Source organism: Nilaparvata lugens, chromosome 3 (assembly GCF_014356525.2).
Source record: "Nilaparvata lugens isolate BPH chromosome 3, ASM1435652v1, whole genome shotgun sequence".
NCBI lineage: Eukaryota > Metazoa > Arthropoda > Insecta > Hemiptera > Delphacidae > Nilaparvata > Nilaparvata lugens.
Window position 1 is genome coordinate 87,099,024 of NC_052506.1, and position 22,574 is coordinate 87,121,597.

The 22,574-nt window shown below is 32.1% G+C and overlaps 1 protein-coding gene across 3 annotated transcripts in view; it reads right to left on the minus strand.

Moving 5' to 3' along the window:
* Positions 1-21,831, minus strand: part of LOC111054844 (pleckstrin homology domain-containing family G member 5) — a 322,094-nt gene extending 300,263 nt beyond the window's left edge. The window contains exon 1 of one of the 3 annotated variants that reach the window (XM_039424915.1): positions 21,782-21,831. The gene's annotated coding sequence lies outside the window, so the exon portion shown is untranslated. Of the gene's footprint in view, positions 1-21,671 lie in introns of all 3 variants that reach the window. The other 2 variants (XM_039424912.1, XM_039424913.1) reach the window with 2 other exon arrangements.
* Positions 21,832-22,574: the final 743 nt, after the last annotated feature.

The window sequence follows — 22,574 nt, forward strand, 5'->3', positions numbered from 1 at the left end:
TCTCCACTTGTGAGGAATTATTATTTTTGTTCTCCGCCTTTGGAGTTGGAAATCAGTAACTGGGAGTGACATTACAGAAGCCCGGTGTATGCTTTAAGGCTTGGTAGGATTTCTGGTTCATAGCGTATCATCTCAGAGAGCAAGGGAAAATATCGATTTAGAAGGAAGATACATTTAATGAACATAAGAAGCTTGGCGCAGACCTCAGCACAGCATAAGAAGAGAGCTTCAGCATTCAGCATTCAGCTTCATCCCACTTGGACTTGCAGACAACAACTGCATTTGATCAATAACGCTAGACAATGTGCTGCTCATAAGTTAGTTCACTGAGAGTATGATTCCAATTTATTCTTGATACTTGCAGGCGTGATCTCTTGAATGATGAGCAATAGAAGAGATACATTAAGTAGTATTGTCTCAAGGTCAGTCAGGGTCCAATTTTGCAGTAAAATACGAAAAATCATTATCTATAATATCATGTATTATAATGATTTTAAAGAAATGGAGTTAATTTATTAATTTAGAGAAAGCACATAATCAAGTCAATTATTATAATTATTCAAAAGAATAATTGTTTCCTAAGATGTTTCTGAACTCATGAATGAAAGACAATATCATTTTCCTACAGATACCCTGAAAAGTGACCATTTCTGCACTGATTGCAGGCCACAAAGAATCACTTTTCCGCACTAGTGCGCAAAGTGAGTACTTTGCGTACTCCAGATTTGCAGCATGACAACGCAAAATAATTAGTAGGTTATATGGAGCAACAGAGCAGGAAAATCAAAATTAAGTTGGTAACAGTGACTGTGATGCACGTTATAATAATATTAAGGCAGTGGATGACAGCAGTTGACAGCCACCACATTCAGCACACAGCCGCCTTCATTCATTTACTACTACATTATTCAATTTTAAATAAATTAAGGTTTTTATTAATAATAAAATTACACAGAAAAACATTTGATGGATTTCAGGGAATTTTACCCATATTTACCCACTTTTCATATTCAATGGTAACTGTAGGAAAAATTTAATGTGAAATACGTGAGCAAAGTTCCTCTGCTGCATTCAAGAAACCATTCAGCCCTCGCCTATGTCTCGGGCAAAAACGTTTCTTTCGGTGCAGCAAACTGTCACTTTGCGCACTAGTTGCACAAATAACTATTTCATTTTGTGAAATAGAATTTGATAGAGAACGCTTGAATAAGCATTAAATAAAATTATTTATTTGTGAAACTAGTGCGCTAAGTGACAGTTTGCTGCACCGAAAGAAACGTTTACGCACAAGCCGTAGGCGAGGGCGGAATGGTTTCTTGAGTGCAGCAGAGGAACAGCGCACGTATTTCACATTAAATTTTTCCTACAGTTACCATTGAATATGAGAAGTGGTTGATTATGGGTAGAATGATGGCTGAAATCCATCAAATGTTTGTCTGTATAATTTTGTTAATAATAACAACTTTAATTCATTTTAAACTTGATGATCCAATTGAAAATTAATAATCGATAATTTATTCAAATAAAAAATTAAATTAATCCAATTTGTAATAATTTCCAATTTGAAAATTTGAGTAATTTTGAGTAAATCTTAATTTCTAAATAATTTTCAACCTATCAATTTATGAATGAAAAAATATTATTTGAAATAATGAATAATTAATAATATTCAAAATTTATAATTAAATGAGTTCTCATTTTTATTTATTTGAAAATCAGAAAAATGAAGATAGAACAAATTCACATTCAAAATACACGCCAAAAATGTCAATAGGTGATTGGGATGGCTGCAAGATAATGAAGAGTACACAAAGTAATACTTTGCGCACTAGAGCGGAAAAGTGATTCTTTGCGTTTTGTAATCAGTGCAAGAATGGTCATTTTTCAAGGTAACTGTAGGAAATTCTATATTTCGCACCTAGGGCCGAAAATGAGACTTTTCCGGCTCGAAATCGATTTTCAAGTCCGAGGCCGTAGGCCTCGGACTAGAAAAGATTGAGAGCCGGAAAAACATTTTTGCCCGTGGTGCGAACGCTATTTTTCGCCACACAGAAAAATATACAATATATATATGAGAATAATTGTTCATTAAGCACTTCCAAAAGCAAAAGTAGAAGCTCTAGCAAATCTGAGGTAATCTGAATATCAGGAAATTGTCCATGTATTTATATTTTTATTCTGATTTGTCTAAATAACCTAAAAGATTATGTTCAATTATGTGGGAGGTTGAGTTTATACTTTTTTATTCTTTCATATGACAATAAGATGATATTATTATAGATGTTTCAATTATTGAATAATAAACACAAATAATGAAAAGTTTTTTGATAAGCTGTTTTAGCGCACTTGAAATTTGGCCAATCTGAATGTCAACGTCAACAATGCTTGTTGTCATCGACTTGAGAAGTTTAGGTTAGAAGTTCTATCCTACTCTGAAAATCAAATTTGGATAGTTTATAATATATATCTTATTTGTATTTCATTCATCTAAATAAAATGATAGTATATTATTGCAGAATACTTTATTCAATTCTAGAAGCATAAACTGATTCCGTTTCATAAATTATTTGTAAAAACGTTCAGCACCATGGATATTGCCCAAGTGGTTCCAGAATTATTCACCATGTTTCGTGATAAACGAAGTACTATGAGGTTTGAGGTTAGATTCTATCATACTCTGAAAATTGAATTTGAATAGTTTATAATATCTTATTTGTATTTCATTCATCCAAATAAAATGATAGTATCTTATTGCAAAATACTTTATTCAATTCTATAAGCATAAACTGATTCCGTTTCATAAACTATTTTATAAACACGTTCACATCAAATCAGAATCAGCTGACTTCAAGGTTATTTTACAGCCCCAGGGCCGTAAAAATTTTACCGGCCTGGTCAGAAAACAATCATTTTCGGCCTCCATATGACGCACGTAAACATTACATCCAAGTGGGGCGAAAAATATATTTCCTTATATTCTTTGGAAGAAAATCACATATTTCAAAGAATAAACGTAACGCACCTGTTCTAGGAAAAATAGATCGAATTGAATACACGCTCCAGAGCTGGTATTTTTCTCTTTGAAGTTGGGTATTCTTTACAAAAATCAGGATTAGTTCACATTGAGTAAACTAATGAGTAGTATGTAGAGTAGAGTTTACATTGTAAACTACTGAGCAATAAATTCAAACATATTCCCTCTTCAGCTTGATCTCAAGATATAGTGGACAGAAATAATATTTTCACCAGATTTGAAGCACGCATCTTTCAATTGAGTTATAGAAAACACACTGCTACACAATATCATTGATAAAAGAATACCTTGCCGAAATTCATCAGCTTGATCTCAAGAGATAGTGGACGGAAAAATATTTTCACCGGATTTGAACCACGCATCAATTGAGTACCTTCTTATAGAAAACACACTGCTACTCAATATCATAGCGATTTTCGGCAAAAGAATACCTTTCAAAAATTCTATACGTTCTTTCATTTAGGAGGTGGTTTGGAAACCTGTGTCCTGTAGTGAAGTGGGGAAGAAAATAGGTTTTGGGAGACGCAGAGGTAAGAAAGGAACGAATAGCGACAGGCCGTGACGCAAGCAGCCAGTTGTCCGATATATCTGGTATTGGCCCTCGACAATCCCACAGGAGACAAAGTCACTCGACAGGGACCACGGGTAGAACGCAACTTGCAAACAAATTTAATAAAATGCTCTCCTGTCTGTCACAACAAACCTCTCACTCTGCCCTACAGCGATGTGATTATCTCATATGTGATTTGTAACGGCATAACAATTCAAGTGTCACACAAGACGTACTCATACGAATGAAAAATTCGCTATTCCCATACGAATGAAAAATTCGCTATTCCCATAAGAATGAAGAATCTCATGTCTGACTTTCCTATACAACACAGCCAGATGAGACAGACGACATCTATCCAAATAATTCCACCTTCGTCTACTGTATTTTTTACCAACAGTATACGAAATCAATCATTCACACCTCGTCTTATAATCAAAGTAAGTAATATTCTTCACAATACTTCAGTGGTTGGCAAATATCGAACTATTGGGATGTTTTCTTCTGCTGCGAGAATTTCGCAAGGTGAACCAACTGACACTTTCTATTCAACTGGAATGAATATTTAGGTAGTGCCAATGAAATATTGCCTCAAAACATGGAAGGTCCAAATAATGGCTTTAATAGTAGAGATGTTAAAAAGTTGAGAATCGGCGATACCACGGTAATATTTCATCGAAGCCGAACATTCTTACGATCTTGTTACAATCAACGATCGATGGCTCACTATTCATTCAATATTCAATACAGTGCAGCAACAATAAGAAATTGCAGCAACTCATTATTCAATGGAGAGTGGTTGTAAACATTTTGCAACCATTTGCAAATGATCATAAGAACCTGATTTGATGATATTAGGACTTCTTGCTAACTTCATTCATTGCTGTTTGAGATGGAAATAATAGAGGTCAAAGAAATTTTTATTTTCAGATGATAAGTTCGTTATTTATATATCTATTAGGAGCTGCAACGTATATAATCACACTATTCAGCAATCGTTAATTTTAAATGTAAGAAAATAAATTGTTCTGATATCCTATTATATTAAGCGAGCAATTTCTGTACATGGTTATATGGTTATCTGTATATCTGGTTATGTATGTCCAACGGATCTCGAAAACGGCTTTAACGATTTTCACGAAATTTGGAACATAGTAGGTTTATGATATAAAAATTCGATTGCACTAGGTCTCATCGCTGATAAAACTCGCTGAAGGACATGTAAAGGATAATAATTATTCATTCTTGGAAAACATATGATAATTTCGTCGTGAAATATTAATCTATAAATTTAAATCGATTTAATCAAAATAATCTGATTTGTTGACATGACATGGTATATCATTCTAAATAAGAGTACATCATAATTTTCAGAGTTGGTATTGAAATGAAAAATCGTGGAGGTATTTTTAATTCTGGATGGGGTTTATATAATTTCTTTGTATTCAGCAATTATAGTTATTGGTTAGTAAAACCATGGTGTAATAGAAGAATACGGTAGGTGTCACGCGCATTTTTGTGCTGAATTTCCAGTGTAGCTGACGTCATTTTATATCCAATCATCTGTTTTTAACAAATAAGTTTCATAGATTGCCAATAGGTGTTAAAAACTTTGGTTGGTGGCGATGACGCAATCTAGCTGGCTGGCCACTGCGCACACATTTCATGACCCCTACCGTTTTCATCTAAATACCGTGAGTGAAACTATATGTAAGGAAGAATATTAGAGCTGAAAAAATCGTGAGGATATTTTAGTTCTAGTAGGGGTTTATATCATTTCTGAGCAATCAGCCGTAATATTGTTAATGTTTGGTGAAACTACGAGTATAAAGAAAGAATATCAGAGCTCATCTGATGTTTTTAGTATAATCACCATTTGCAAGCAGTGCGACGTCAATGATAAAGGGATTACAAAAACTTGCAATTAAAGTGTTGAAAACGACTGTTCAACGGTCTGTGAGGATGCCTGCCCTTCATATCCCTAGTCATTCAAACTGAGCCATCACAAAAAATAGAACAAGCACCCGCCATTAACGATCAATATTCATGTGCCATCAATTTTGAATTTAGAATCTCATTTGTATGCAACATTAACTTATATCATACTTCATAACATATAGCAAGCTAAGGACTTCACTATAGCGAAGGACAAAAAATGATAGAGAGTCTGAACTACAATACGATATAGAGGGTAGAATTTAGCCAACACTTTTTACAATAGTTGAGGTCAATGTACCTAGAATACATTGTATTCATTAAGAAGACATTCTTGAATTAAATTCTAGAATGTGTTCTAGGTACATAGGTTGAGGCCATCCTTTATTATCTTTCTGCTTACACCTCCCATAATATCCCAATCTTTTTCCCGCTTTTCTAAGATGGGATGAATGATAATAGTTTTCTGAATTATCTAACTTACTTGACATTTAACTTATCTATCATTCGATATTGAATTCACACATTGAACACAAATATATTGTGAATTTTCATATTATGGTACGGTAATTGATAATTTAGATATTATAAATTTTTCTTGAAAGATTCTAAATTATTCGTAACACTATTATAATCCAATATACCATTGTTTAATACCACTAAATTCTAAATAAATATATAAATCTAAATATGATAATTTACATTTGGAATCTACACTATCTATTTTATTCATTACTTTCATGGTGATCTTATCTCTTATTTACACCTTACTAGTCAATTCTATCAACCACAAGATAGGCCGTATAGGCCGATAATGCTTTATGACCATAAATACTCGGCTATATCACCATTATTGAAATTGAAATACGATTATACAGGGTGTTTCAGAGAAACGGGAAATTTTGAAAGTTGAATAATCTCAAGAAAAACAAATATTTAAATAAAGTTTTTCATATCATTCAATAGTAAAAATAATGCCATTTTAGAATAAATAATACCGTAACATTAATTTTTTGAAGATGACATTTTGCAGGTGTGTTTCTTTTCTACGCAAAAATTCCTGTAGTACTCTTCATCACATTGTCCATGGTTTGACGTAACATTACAACTGGAATTTGAAATCGCTTCTCGAATCTGGCCTCCAATTCTACAACAACGGAAGATTTGTTTTTCTTTAAATTATTTAACTTTCAAAATTTCTCGTTTCTCTGAAACAATCTGTACATTATACACGTCAATAGAATATTTCTACGATTAGAGACTATAATTTTGAAAAGTATTGAAAAGTAGTATGACATTATTATAATGTTATCTACGTGACAGTTTTCACAATATAGTTGTGAAGGGAAGGTTAAAAAAACTAGTTTCCAGGTACGATCCTCACAACCCTTTCTGATTATATTATCACACAATGAATGAGATCATAAATCTTTGAGTCTGAAATCGTCAGATTATTTATTCACTTATTTTTGAAACATTATAATTATAATACTAATACAGTAGATAATAGAATTGTTTATAATTAGTATTTAGGCTACATAAAATTTGGTGACTATTCATATGTATTTGAACATGTTTAATGAATAAAGATTAATTCAATTCAATAACGGAGATAGATTGGGTCGTTATCTTTTATTCACAAACTAACCTTTGACAAGATTGGCCTATGATATTTAGGTCAAGTCAATAAATGACCTGCTCTATGGCCTACTTTGTTCATCCTGAACTGGAGGCATTCTGTTGTGCTATTTAAGTCACCGTCATCCTCCCAAAGTGCTCAGTCTTTATTGGCAAGATAGAGATAATGACTAAGATGGTCAATAATGAAAGACAATGAAATTCAAGAATAAATTGGGGGAGTTTTGAGAGTACTTTGTGAAAGAGCATGACGATTTCTCGTGGCTCACAGCCTCTAGACATGATAGTAACTATAGAGCAATAAAATTTTGTTACAATAGTTTCCAAATGAGCCAATTTAATTTAATTGAACGCTTGACCTGCGATAAAACTATTAAAGCTGTGAGCAAAGTTGAATCGAGGACTCAATACTCAAGAGTAGAGTAATTTTAAAATGTATGTTGGAACGAATCTTCTTGAGAAGCGACTTAAGAAGTATTCATTTGGAAGAACTAGAGAAATAGGATGGAAATGTATTTACAATTATTATCAATGGTTATTTGTTATAAAATGTTATTGACTTTTCCCTGTTCATTTGACAAAGTATATTGCTGTCAAGAAAAGTATTAGTATAATAGAAAATTGTTAGTATAGAAGCAAACCATTCCATTGTCATAATACGAAAGCCTCAACATGGGAATCAATACCAACATAATAATTATGAATAAATGACGTTCACACTATATACTTGTCATTAGTATTACCTGTCTGACTTCATGTTCCAATTCGATTATAATAAAACTTGCCGTCAGGCTCGCTTCGCTCGTCGTATTCGTCTAGCCAGGGGGCTCCGCCCCCTGGACCCCCGACTGGATCGTCCAAAAATGAGATCAGCGGGCTCGCTTCGCTCGCCTGCATTTTTCATTCTGTCAGAAAGTCAAAGTACTTCCTCGCTCGATTCAATCACCCAAACGCAAAAAACCGCTAATTTTTGGCAATTCTTTGGCGTTATTTCAAATTCCTTCTAACACAACATTATTACACCCCAGCTGAGCTTCTGTAGTAAATTTGAACATTTTCTGTTCATTTGTTCTCGATAAAGCTGAGAAAGCGCAAAAAAACTCAGATTTTGGGCGTATCTTTGGCGTTATTTCAAACAAGTTGACATGTTTTGATGCGAACAAAAGAACAAACGAACACACGAACAAACACAAACCTACTCTCTCTTATTATATAGATTCCTTCTAACACAACATTATTACACCCTAGCTTAGCTTCTGTACTAAACTTAAACAATTTCTGTTCATTTGTTCAAATCCGTTCTTAGTGCGCCTCTGAAGGGCCAAATGAACATCCCTACCAAATTTGAAAATTTTGGTGCGGTAGATTTTTAGTTCTGCGAGTGAGTGCCATTCCGCTTTTATATAAGTTATATAGATAACCTACTTTCATGCGATTTGCCATACTTCATCTTTTTTACCAAAAAAAAAAAGTCAAAAGACGAATATTACTATATTGCTTTATGCTTCTATCATGGAAAAACTTCCACAATCTAAATCCTAGACTCCACAGTACATTGTGTAACATATTTTAATTTGGGTAGATAAATAAAAATCCCTAGTTGAAAGATTTATAGGTCTAAGTGAAGTAATAGGCTAATATCGCCAAAGATGATAACGTTAAAGATTAGATAATATCAGACATCCTGGCTAAATTGTACAACAGCCGAAGAGGAATGGAAATAATTTTTGCTACTATATAATATTATATAAAATATTGAAAATTTGAGGTTAGGCATAAAACATTTACTGATCGGCGACCTAACGATCGACCGAGTCATACAACGTAGAATCTGACCAAACACCTTGGCAGAAATTTATTGTGGCAAAACAGTATGCAACTTGAGGAACTAAAAGTCTCACGTGGCTAATTATTGTAATATACGAAACAACTAATAATCTATAAAAAAATTACTTGGCATGTAAAAAGCATATTTAAAAACCCCAACAAAAATAATTAAATGTATTAAGGAAGTAGGAGGTTACTGGGCGCATGAATACTGTAATAATTTGCATGCACCAATCAAATAGTGGCAATTGATAGGCGGCAATAGTGAGCCAGTTCAAATATATTTGTATATATTTCTACAAATGATAAGAATTTGTAAAATATTATTGTATAGTTTATGTTTTGGATATGGCCCGAAGGCAAAGAAATTATTAAATATGTAACATAAGTAATAATTTAATATTTTGGTATGGTCTATTTGAGCCTTGAATGGCGGAGGAATAGAATATTCAAATTTTATGCAAATTTAGAAATCGGAAATGAAAATTGTAAAAATGAGAAACGAGAACCAAGAGACTCGCCTGCCAACTACCACCATGAGAGGTCACCAAAAACTATAGAGCGTAATACCTTGCTATATCTTGTAATAATTCAAAGTTAAATTGAATTACTAAATTTCTTATAAGACTTTGTGATGCTCTTATTAAGCAAAAGTCATTTTTAAATAAATTTGCAACCCCTTGGAAGAGACGACTCCGGCTACAATAATCCAGGACCATCAGGAGTTGGATTGACATCAGCAGCTCATAAGAAAATTCCAGCACGTGAGTGAAAAATATTGAAATAGTGATAGGGCGCCCTCAGTGCTTCGAAATTACATAAGAATCAAAGCTAGCTCGTCGAAAGGGTTTCTTATAAATTAAGAATTTGATAAAAATACTTGCGCAAGTAAATATAGTATAAAAGGTATTTTATTAGATAGTAACGAATCAATCCACATATCAGAAGATCTATCAATCAAAGAAGTCTAAGATCTAGGCTGTTAATACAATATTCATATGATCATTAATTTCTGCAATATAATTTGCAATAATTTAATGTAGCTCTGATTCACTAGATGAATTGCTCTATTTATTCCTTCAGGTGCCGAATCTTGCACCCTGAGATAAAAAATATATTTATTACAAAGAAATCTATTAGAAACTATAGAATTTAATATATATATATATATATATATATATATATATATATATATATATATATATAATATATAGGGATTACTAGTTTGTCAGTTTGTCATGCTGATATGAGAATTTAGTCTAAATAGAATTGTCCAAGTCGACAGGTATTAGCAAGCTGATGTCGCAGCTACATGCAAATAAATACATATGATCATAAAAATGAAAGCACATGGTAACGTTTCGTGCTATAAAATTTAAGGAATAGTATTAGCCTGTGATAATTTATTGATTTCGACTATTATTTTATCTTATATTATATATTTTTTATTGCTCTATATATTTTGCTCTGATTTATTTTTTGAAATATTTGTTAATATATGTATCAAATTGTTTATGGTGCACGATTATTTTTTTTACTCCTCAATACTATAGGATAAGTATTATATATATATATTTTATGAATTATCAGAATTATTGTGGAAGCTCATATCTGGGCCTATAAAGATTTTTATGAGACTGTATCCTATCAAAAACCACGACCAGATTTTTATAATTATTAAAATATTTCATGCTCTACCGATTGATGCCAAGCAGGAGGCTAATCGTTATTTAATTTAAAAAAATAATGTAGCTCAATGTAATAAATAATGCAAAAAATAATGTACGTGACAATGCTCAGCAGAAAAAATAATTCTAAGTAATCATTGAAGGTCAAAAGCTTGGATGGAAATTGAACAGTAAACCTGTGTTCATAACAAATATTGGCAATGTCCCAAAAATAGCCGGCCCTTCCACACCTTATGGATTTTTAAAGAGGTTGTTCGGAAAAAATCCCTCAACAAACACCAACTGCGCCACAAAGCTTTCCTATCACAACCACTACTAGCTAGCTCTTCAATAACACACCTACTTTCCTCCAACATAATAAATATCCTCCCAATGGACATGAGCATCAATGGAATAGTCCACCAAACTATTACATAAACTAATTAATTGTCTATTATATACAATACATGTCCATCAGGCTATTACATAATTTGTTTTGAATTTATTTATGTAACAAACAACACTGATGTGAAAACATTGGTAGATAAAATACTAAGGCAATCCTTGTGTAATTTTTTCTTCGAAATTTAGGTGATGACAGTTCAAAAAGTAGGTTACATAACATTAATTAGAAACATCAGGAACAAAAATATGAATAATAAAACCCGCATAGACTATGTAGACTGTATGTGTGTCCGGGGATATAGCTTCATCAATATTGAAATCCAAACAGTTATCGATCTGATTTATATTTATCAATTTTTTTTTCAATATCCAACACTGCATCATACTTCAAGTTACTTCGGAAATATTCATGGAAGAACTGAATTCTGAAGCTCTTTTTTTTGTCAAGGTTCAAAAAACCATCAAATTTTATAAAGTGATATGATTATTACTGATGTTTTATAAATGTATTCAATGAATTTGAATAGATATTCTGACAGCCAATAGGTATCCTAGATACCAAACTCGATTCATGATAAGATAAAAATTGACTTATTGTAGCATAGTTTTGTCTTATTTTATTATTTATTATAGCCGTGTATATTAATTTAGTAGTAGAATTCTGAAGCTCATGTTTTTGTCAAGGTTCAAAAAACCATCAAATTTTATAAAGTGATATGATTATTACTGATGTTTTATAAATGTATTCAATGAATTTGAATAGATATTCTGACAGCCAATAGGTATCCTAGATAGCAAACTCGATTCATGATAGGATAAAAATTGACTTATTGTAGCATTGTATTGTCTTATTTATTATAGCCGTGTATATTGATTTAGTAGCATTGTATTGATTTATTATTTATTAGCATTGTATTAAACAAAATATAGACAATATAGAAAATATGAAACAACAAAGACGAACGCTCACCTCTTTAGGACTTTAGTTTAATCAGAGATTACATACTACTAAAGTAGTCTTGTACTAGTAGCATTTATTTTATTCAATTTAGTAGCATTGTATTGATTTATTAGCACTGTATTATTTGTAGTATTGTTGTCGATTTTAATCTTAGTATAGGTTTAAACAATATAGATGAACAGTTACCTCTTTAGGACTTTGGTTTGATTAGAGATTACATATTACTAACTCTTTTCTCTATGGTTTGATTAAGGAGTAAATAACAACGTATTACTTTATTCCGAGGTTTGATACAAACAGTAGGGGTTGAAAAGGTAGGTACTGGAAAGTGGCAATGAGATGCGTCATGTTCGGAGCATGTCGGAATTGTCGGGGGTCTCGGAGGACGCATCTGCTGGATTTGGGTGAATACATTTGAAATATTGCACCCAGGCCACAGGTGTGCACACACTGCACAGTGCACGGAAGTACAAGCCCGACCCAGCACGAGTGCACACTGCACAGCTTCCGCTAGGCTCCAGACCCATTGATTTAATAGACGGAAGCCTCCCCGAACGCAGGTAAACCTGCAACTGTCTATTGGCCCTCTGTTAATTGCCAAAGTTGTTGAATATAATGGCATTTGCAGAAACATTTTTCAACCCTGCTCCATGCAGGAGAACTATAGATTTCGTTTCTCTATGATGCACGTTAGAATAAGCTCAGTTAATTATCGAACAGGATTTATGTGTGCCACAGGATTTGAACTTGCTGCAAATTGCAGTTCAGCTTACAATGTAATGGAGCTAGGGAGCACATAAAAATAAATTGCAATCAGTTGAAAATTGGAAATTTTACCAGCATCTAGGAAAGTTATTGTTATTGCGTTTATTACTCTCAACGTTATTCTATTACCTATCTTAGTAATGTTATTTAGAGCAGAGGCAGCAGACTAATTACGAGGAATTTTTTTTAGAGAAGAATTTGTTACAGAGGCCTACTTTCAGTGCTAAGAATTGATCAAAGACCAATGCCGTTTTTGTTTTGGAACAAAAATACATACACGTTTATAATACTATATTATTATTCATTACCTCAAGTATATTAGAATAATAAAATCGCTTCAATTGTATGGGCTACTTTATTCAAATTAATAAAAACAATATAAAACTTTTAGTAGGTACCCTTTTTATTTAAAACATTTTAGAACTTTAAAATATTTCAACGACTAGTTTCGAACTAATTCGGCCATTTTCAAGTTAGAATGAAAATGGCCCAAGTAGGTCGCCACTAGTCGTTGAAATATTTTAAAATTTTGAATAAAAAGGGTACTACAAGTTTTATATTGTTTTTATTGATTAGAATAATAAAAATTAAATTAAACTATTTTTATTAGCAGATATGAGTTTCAATAAAATTTCACAATGATGTGTATAACACGACAAATACATGATTATTGCAATTTATAAGTTTTACCATGTTTCTATCGTACAATATAATTAAATATTACATTTTTATTAAATAATAAAAATAATATTTAAGGAGAAGCTACATTCCAGGAGGAAGAGAGGAAGACCAAGAATGAGGTGGGAGGACGAAGTAAGAGACGATCTCCAAAAAATGGGATGTAGATTATGGAAACGAATGACAGAGAACCGAGAAGAATGGAGAGCTGTAGTGGAGGCGGCCAAAGCTCATATTGGGCTGTAGTGCTAAAAAAAGACATTTTTATTAGTGTTTCTTATCACGTTAACGGTACCCCGTCCTCATGGGCCAATTCTACAATTCTCGTAGTGATTTCGATTACTGGAGTAGTAGATTTCTACTACTTTTACCGTAAATGATTTCAAGTAGTAAGTAGATACAGTACAGTACTTTAAATGTAACGTAGTAGTAAGTAGTAGTAGTAAAAAGTAGTAAGTAGAAACAGTACAGTACTTGAAATGTAACGTAGTAGTAAGTAGTAGTAGTAAAAAGTAGTAAGTAGAAACAGTACAGTACTTGAAATGTAACGTAGTAGTAAGTAGTAGTAGTAAAAAGTAGTAAGTAGATATAGTACAGTACTTGAAATGTAACGTATTTAGTAGGTACAGATTTTTGCATAGCTGACAAAAACCATAGTAAAAAAACAGTTACATGGAATTGAATTGCTGGCGTTCAATTTTGCAATAATGATAATAATTTTTATCTGTATGTTGGACGACACATCCAGAGGAGTTTATTCATTAATTCAGGAGTATTAGATCACTCATTATTACATTTTCAATAATATAACATTATTCAAAGTTTTCAAAATAAAACCTCAATATAATATAGGTTATTAATTTGATGATAACCTCGACACATATTATAATATAATATCAGTAATATTAGTAACACTAATATAATTTTATGGTTATCAAATTAATAACCTATAAAATTATGCTAGAACAGTACTGCTTTAGTACTTTTAGAGAATCAATAACTGTAATTTTCTATTTAATATGAGTAACTTTTCTCCTCACATTTACAGAGATTGCAACTCAGCACTTTCCTATCACCAGCTTTCTAAGAGAAAAGGGAGAATTGCAACATTTCGATTCGGGATGAATGTAAAACAGGGAACTCGGAGACTAGAAGACGCGTTTCATTTCCGTAGAGATTTTAGGTGATTGATCGTCCATGGATCCTTCAAAGTTCATTGGGCAAAGTTCAAGTTGTGTCAGGTGCTCAACAGTTTGACAAACAACAAAGGGCGAATGCAGACCAACTTGACAGTAAACTGCTTGTCCGAGCGTGCTTGAGGGACATACAAGTGTTCTTCTAATCAAACAGAGGTATGCTAACTTAGACGTATGGACACTTCAACCGGTCGACCGAACCTAGAGCCAATAAATACAGCAGCCAATTAGTACTATGAACCTCGTTTGATCATCATGAAACACGCTCTTCGTTTAAGTTGAACAATAAGTCAAGTTTTGAAAATCTTTCTGCAATGGAAATTTAGAAAAATAAAAATAATATGAAAAAATGGTGAAGCAAAAATATAAAAATCTGGTGTGGCGCACTCACACAACTTTCCTTGCCGTTATGAAAATTGATCACCTGACGCTAGTGTTTTCGCGCATCTCAAGTCTACTATTCAAAGATTTGAGCCAGCTGGTGACAGGGCAATAACGCTGGAGACACACGAGGTCTGCTATCTCTTCATAGTGAATGATTTAATAGAATCAACAATAATTTGCAATTGAATAATCACATTTTCTCGAATTTAAAGCTTATTTTCAATTTTAGGTGAAAATGTTACTGAACATTAATTGTAGAGATTTTCATGCTCAATCTACTCCACTTGATTTTTTTCGTTTCAATTGTATCTGAAGCCTGATAATTGGGAATCTATCTGCATTGATGGGGCGAAGCTCCTGAAATTTTTACAGATATGGGACTTGTGGCAGTTGATAGAGCTTATCGATGACTATTTTAGGTATGAATTTGATCAAAATCGTTGAAGCCGTTTTCGAGAAAATTGCAAAAAACCCTGTTTTTGACAACATTTTCGCCATTTTAGTCGCCATTTTGAATTGCATCAGATCGAAATTGTTCGTGTCAGATACTTATAGCGTAAGGACCTTAAGTTCCTAATTTCAAGTCATTCCGTAGATTGGGAGACGAGATATCGTGTACACAGACGCACATACACTCATACACACACACACACACACACACACACACACACACACACACACACACACACACACACACACACACACACACACACACACACACACACACATACAGACCAATAACCAAAAACCACTTTTTCGGACTCAGGGGACGTTGAAACGTATAGAAATTTAGAAATTGGGGTACCTTAATTTTTTTCGGAAAGCAATACTTTCCTTACCTATGGTAATAGGGCAAGGAAAGTAAAAAGTAATGTAATTCACCATCATAATTAATGTATTGTAACTGAAGTCTTTTGTACAAGTTTTGTAATTGACCGAGCGAAGTGAGGTCTAAGATTCAAGTCAACGGTTTGGCATTTCTCTTAATGTTTAAATGTTTAAATGTTTATATGTTTATATGTTTATATGTTATATGTTTATATGTTTATGTTTATATGTTTATGTTTATATGTTTATATGTTTATATGTTTATATGTTATATGTTATATGTTTATATGTTTATATGTTTATATGTTTATATGTTTATATGTTTATATGTTTATATGTTTATATTTTATATGTTTATATGTTGCGCATTTACGGCGAAACACGGTAATAGATTTTCATGAAATTTGACAGGTATGTTCCTTTTTAAATTGCGCGTCGACGTATATACAAGGTTTTTGGAAATTTTGCATTTCAAGGATAATATAAAAGGAAAAAGGAGCCACCCTTCATACGCCAAAATTAGAGTAAAAATCAGACTATAAAATTATTCATCATAAATCAGCTGTCGAGTTGATTACAAATCGCATGCCATGATGCATGCAATTCAATATCTCAATGTAACTTGATGAAAAATCCGCAGCTGTGTAGACTATAAATTGCATGCCTCATTGAATGCAATTTTTATGCACTATCGAATAGGATGCAAAAAACTTATAACAGCTTGTCTGGGCGCCTAGATGTCTTCTGGTTTTCTCGCGCTAAATTCCGGAAAGCGATATTATGATAATAATATAAATCTTGTGTAAGATTTATTTGATCTGATCAAATAAATAGTTGGTGTATCAGTGTGGATGTGCATATGGTTTGGGACGTCGTTCAGTTATAAATGTTATATATTCTATTGATAAAATTTTTGTTCATTGTTTGTTATTATATTCTTTAATTTTTATAAGATTTGGAATTTTTAATTCTCAATAAATTTGTTTTATTTTTCCTTTTTTCATAAGTATTTGAAATCTTTGTTTTTTTCATTTTTGAATTAGGTGGTATTTTCGTTGTTTGTATTATTTATTATTGCATAATTTCTTTTTTCTTTTGTATCTGTACAATTTTTATTGTTAAGGAGGCATATTTGGGGAAACCCGTTGTCTCCATTGTGAATGAATAAATAAATTAACTATTGATTGCGTGCAATAGCGCATGCAATTAATAACTAAAATAACATAGTATTGTCTCTCGAACTTTCTCGGCTTTGAACTCAGGCTTTCCTGTTGACAGTATGTCTTACACCAACCCCAACAGCCATTAGCCGTTTTCACACCGATATCTCGCCGACACGACATACAGACAGGATTTACTCTGATGGACAGTATAAGATGAGGCTGCGGTTTATAACTGCGCGAGGTCTACTGTTCACATAACTACTAGTGTTATGTGAAAATGAATATTTCAATCAATTAATCAATCAATAATTTATTCAATTCAACACAAAATACATAAAAGAAATCAAAATACATCGACTTTATTGAATTGAAATATTCTAATCATTGAAGTGCAATGACATCAGTTGACATCAGTCAATTTAATGATTCATAGGAATAAACAATAATATCTTTTATCTTCTTACATATGAAACGAGATTCTTAAACCAATATATTGACCGAATGCTCAACTGGCTCTTAAGGATTGTTTTCAAGATATATTCTTCAAGTTTCAGAAAGAATTATTATAGATAGCACCTCTTAAAAGGACTGAGCTATTCAAGTGATTAAACTCTTTATTTTAGAACTTCTTTTTTCTTTGTTGAATTTCTGTTTTAGAACTTTTTCTCTCAGGATTTGATTATCATTATAATAATGAATATTATTTATTTTTATTTGTTCTGCTGTATGAAATTATCACAGTCATGATAGTCACGAGTCATCATGGTGGTTGTATTTTTTCACTGATATCATTTATAGTATGCAGTATTCTCAAGTTTTGCTTTATTCAGATCCATAGCAATTTTTTTATACATATAACTTTTCCTTTTTCTTTAGCATTATCAAATCTGAATTTTATTGTATTTTTTTATTAGACAGAATTGGAGCAGGATACGTCAACTGCAACCTTAATGCCAACACACAAGGGATCTTAAGTTAGAAATGCCAAAAATTAAATTGATAATACTAGTAGTTCTGCGAACAGTAGACCTCGCTCATGAATACAACTCTCAATCTAATGAGAAGGGCCAGTAAGTACAGTATATTATTGTGAAGATTAAGCTATGTCATCTATTATTTTCTCCATTGAAGGGCTAGAGACACTGTTTGCAGGGACACCGGACTTATCAAGGAGGTACCTTTATATCGTCTCCATATTCACAATATCACAATATTACAACTAATATATTAAAACTTTTCTAATAATTAATTATAAAAAATCGGTCAACTGGCGAAAAAGTAGGAACATGAGTTGCTGTATCTTCAAAGATACTTTTGAGGTTATTCTCCGTTTTTTTTAAATATTACAAAAAACCGGAGGTTTTACCAAAAATCGTTACACATACGTTTCTGCGCCTTGTTTCAAAGAACTTGCATACCAAATTTCATCCAAATCGGACAATAACTGCGGTATAAACAAACAAACAGACAAAAGCCGATCGAGTCGAAACTAAGACCTCAGCTTCGCTTCGGTCAATTAAGGTACTACAGAGTACTATTATGTTATAATTATTGTATTTTGATTTATGTATGTATTTTTGATAATTTTATGACAATAAATTCAATTCAATATTATAGATAAATATAAACTTATTGTAGGCTAGTTGAACCCATTATCATATCATATCCAAATATATATTCATATATTGTTTTTGTATAATTTCAAACAATTTGCCAGTTTTTAGGCACTGCTGGTGAAGAATTGCTGTTTTCTTCAAATGATTTGCATTTTCTGATGTAAGTAATTCTAACACTTTTTTCTTATGATTCTATTATTGTTTTTTCTTAAATTAGTATCGAGTTCTTTTCATGGTAATTTCTCTCATTAGATCAAACAATAGAATGATAATACTTGACACTTATCCAGAATAAATATTTCATTTTTTTGATTGTATAATATTAGTGTATAGTATTAGTTTTTCAGTACTGACAAGTTACCTAACAAAAGGGATTATTCTCAAAACATTGATATAATGTAACAATTATTATTAAAATAAAAATTTAATGAATACTATATTTTCAAAAAGAGACTGCTAGAATGATGAACTAATTTTACTCTACAATTGCCACCTGTGATCATCATCATTTGAATTATCTTCAATGCAAAAACTTTATTGAGTGATTAGGGTACTCTCGAGTCCCGACTGACCTATTTTGCCTAAACTTACGATTTTGAATAATAAGATTACAATGAAGGTACAAGGTGTTTATTTACGTAGAACGTTTCTAGAGATTTCAACGAATGGGCGAGGAGTTTTTTCATAGAGAACGTTTCTAGAGAGCTTTGGAGTGAATACTTTGATTCGTATTAACAAAATGTTGAAGTATTGAAGTATTAATCAAAACGCGAAAGGATATTGCGGAGGAGCGCCAGATGGGAGTGACAAGTCTCATTTTCTTGGAGCTTGATGGTCTTGCGTTTCAATTAGCGTCCATTTCAGGCATCAAATCTCAAATTAGAGGAAATGGAAATTACTGTTTAAATGGAAATGCCACTCTTATTTCTCTCACTAGTGACTTAACAGCATAATAATAATTACTAACGTACAACTTTCAATTTCAAGAAGATATGTAATGGATATTTATAACTGAATAAAAGTAAAAATATACTATATTGAGGTCCACGTTATGATGGCAGTGGAGGAAGATAGGAGAACAACGTTGCCGATCCTCTGTCTTGTCAATGCCTTCTATAGAAGGTAGCTTATACAGGTTTATTGATGTAATATTAACTGTTCATTCTAGTTTAAAATAATCAATTATATTTTATTAATCAAGAAATTATATTCTTCAATAATTTCATGATAAATTTTCATAATTAAGATGAAATATTTTGTTAATTACTATTTCTACATTGTTAAAAGACGATCTGGAAACAGAGCGAAGCAAGAAAGAGATAGCGCTATCCGCTTTGTTGAATGATGGACAAGGATAGCAATACCATTACTAATCAAATACTGCCATTATAACATGGACCTCACTAAAGCAGAATACTGTGGAAACTGCAGAATAGGATTATACTACCTTGGAAGAAAAGCAGCAAGAAAAATGAAAGGGAAGGGCCAATATTTCTCTGCCAATATTTAGAAATCGCTTTATCATAGAAGTGATGTGGAGTGATAAAGATAGATGGGCCAATCTTGCCTCCAGGCTGTCGATTTCTTTTGCGCTGAGCTATTCCTTCCATACCATTGTACAAAATTCTGGCATCAGACGAATTTATTTCAAATAAAAATTGAATTAACACTTTGCACAGAGATGTTGTAGAATTTCTCCATATTAAGGTGAAATAAAATAAAGATAGATGATTGATACAATTGACAACATCTTTTTATTTCACTTTAAAAATTTAATTATTATAAATAAAAAATATTTAAAAAGACGAATTGAGCTCTATTATTGGAAATAAGTTGATACTGTATTGTGATTATTAATTTGCCACTTCTGTGTGGATTGGGCCTTATAGCATAGCACTTTATAGTTAAATGCCCTACACAACGATCTGGTAACGCAGTAAACCAGCAATATAGTGAGGTCCACGTTATAATGGCGGTATTTGATTAGCATTGGTATTTCTAACCTTGTCTATCATTCGACAAAGCAGGTACCGTATCGCTATCCTTTTCTAGTTCCACAACGCTGCCAGATCATTGTAGAAGTATAATTAATAAAAAATATTTGATCTTAATTATGAAAGTGTATCACTAAATCATTAAAAAGTATAAGATCTTGACTAATAAATGTAAATGATCATTTTTAAAAAGAATGAACAATTAATATACTTTATCAGATATACCGGTATCAGCTGTATTCTGTAGAACGCAGTGGCAAGGTAGAGAATCAACAACGCTGTTCTCCTATCTTTCTCCACAGCTATTATTATAACGCGGACTCACTATGTATGATGGGTCTTGATTCGACTGCTAGATTTTAAACATGAATCAAATCAAATTTATTGCCTTGAAAAAAAAGCTGTAGTTGGACTAGGAGTGACCTAGGTTACAACCATCTATTTAATAATTAGATTAGAACAAATTGATTAAGAGAATAAAAATAAATCTATAACCATTCTTAGTGAATTCAGAATCGTTATGCAGAATTTCAAGTTAGTCTAGTCAGTTCGATAGTTCAGGAGCGATGATCCGTCAAAGATGTAAGTTATTTCCTTTCCGAGCTAAGCATGCTATTTACTGTATTTCACTACTAACACCCTGTTGCACGAGTCTGTCCTAATTAAATGATAATATTACAATACAAGAACCAATCAGAGAAGCCTTCTTCTTAGAAATAAGAAACCAAAGAAATAATAGAAACCTTAGAAATAAAAGCCATTTTCTGAATGCTTCTTGTAAAATTTTATCATGATTAAAATTTAACAGTCTATTGGGCAACCGGGCCTTACAGCGTAGAAGATTATGATGTGATCGGATAACATTAAATGTTTAGAAAACGTATTTAAATTTTATAGATTCTTTACCTACTGTTAGCAGAAGTTATAATATAAAATGTATAATTTACTTCAGTCAAAAGCATCAATTTCTAGCAATTTTAGAATTACGGTATTGTAGAGAAACAATATTAAGTTTAATACTTTTACTTACTTTTGCTGTTCCAAAAACAAATCCATTTAAATCATCTATTAATAAATAGAGCTAATAGAATTGATAAATGAATAAAATACTACTAGAAGACAAATAATAGATCTAATTACCAAAACTCATACACACCGCAAAATCACAACATTGAACTTCTTGAAACTTCAACAGAACATAAACAAACAGACGTGCAGTGATGCAGTGCCCAGCTGACCAGTAAACCAGTTTAAACAAAAAACGAAAGAAAACTATGAAATTATAGAAAACTGAAAATTGAAAAGGAAATAATTTTCATCTTTGGAAAGTACCATCAATACAAGTAAGGGCTTGTATTTTTTATTTTTGTGTAATGTTTATTTTTGTCAACAGTTGATTTCTCAACCGTGGGCTGGTTCACCTGCTGGTTCCTTTAAAAGCGGTAAAATTCAGATTGTAGCACTACGGTATAGAACCAGTCCTTGAACGCAAAAAAAGTATTACATTGCCATACACTGCAATTTGTAATATGCCTACGTCTTTTTCCCAGTGTAACTGAATCTATTGCCTATTAAGTCAACAATACTAACTGATTTTGGATAGTTAGAGTTTTTGAAAAGTACCTTAGTTGAAAAAGCTAAGAAGCTTTCGGTACCATACCGCCACGTATGTTCCATTCAATATTGTAGCCTACCTAATATTATATAATTTGTTCCTGTTCAGCAAACAAGTTTAATTCATTGTTTTTTTCCTGAAGATTCTAGAAATAATATATTCACAAACATGTTTACTTAATCACAATATATCCTTATAAATTTGGTCTGGAGATATACTGGTACTTGCTTACAATACAAATATTTTTTGACATTTCTTTACTGTAGTAAATTTTTATCATATTTCTCTCATTCAAAACCAAACAAACCTCACATTCGA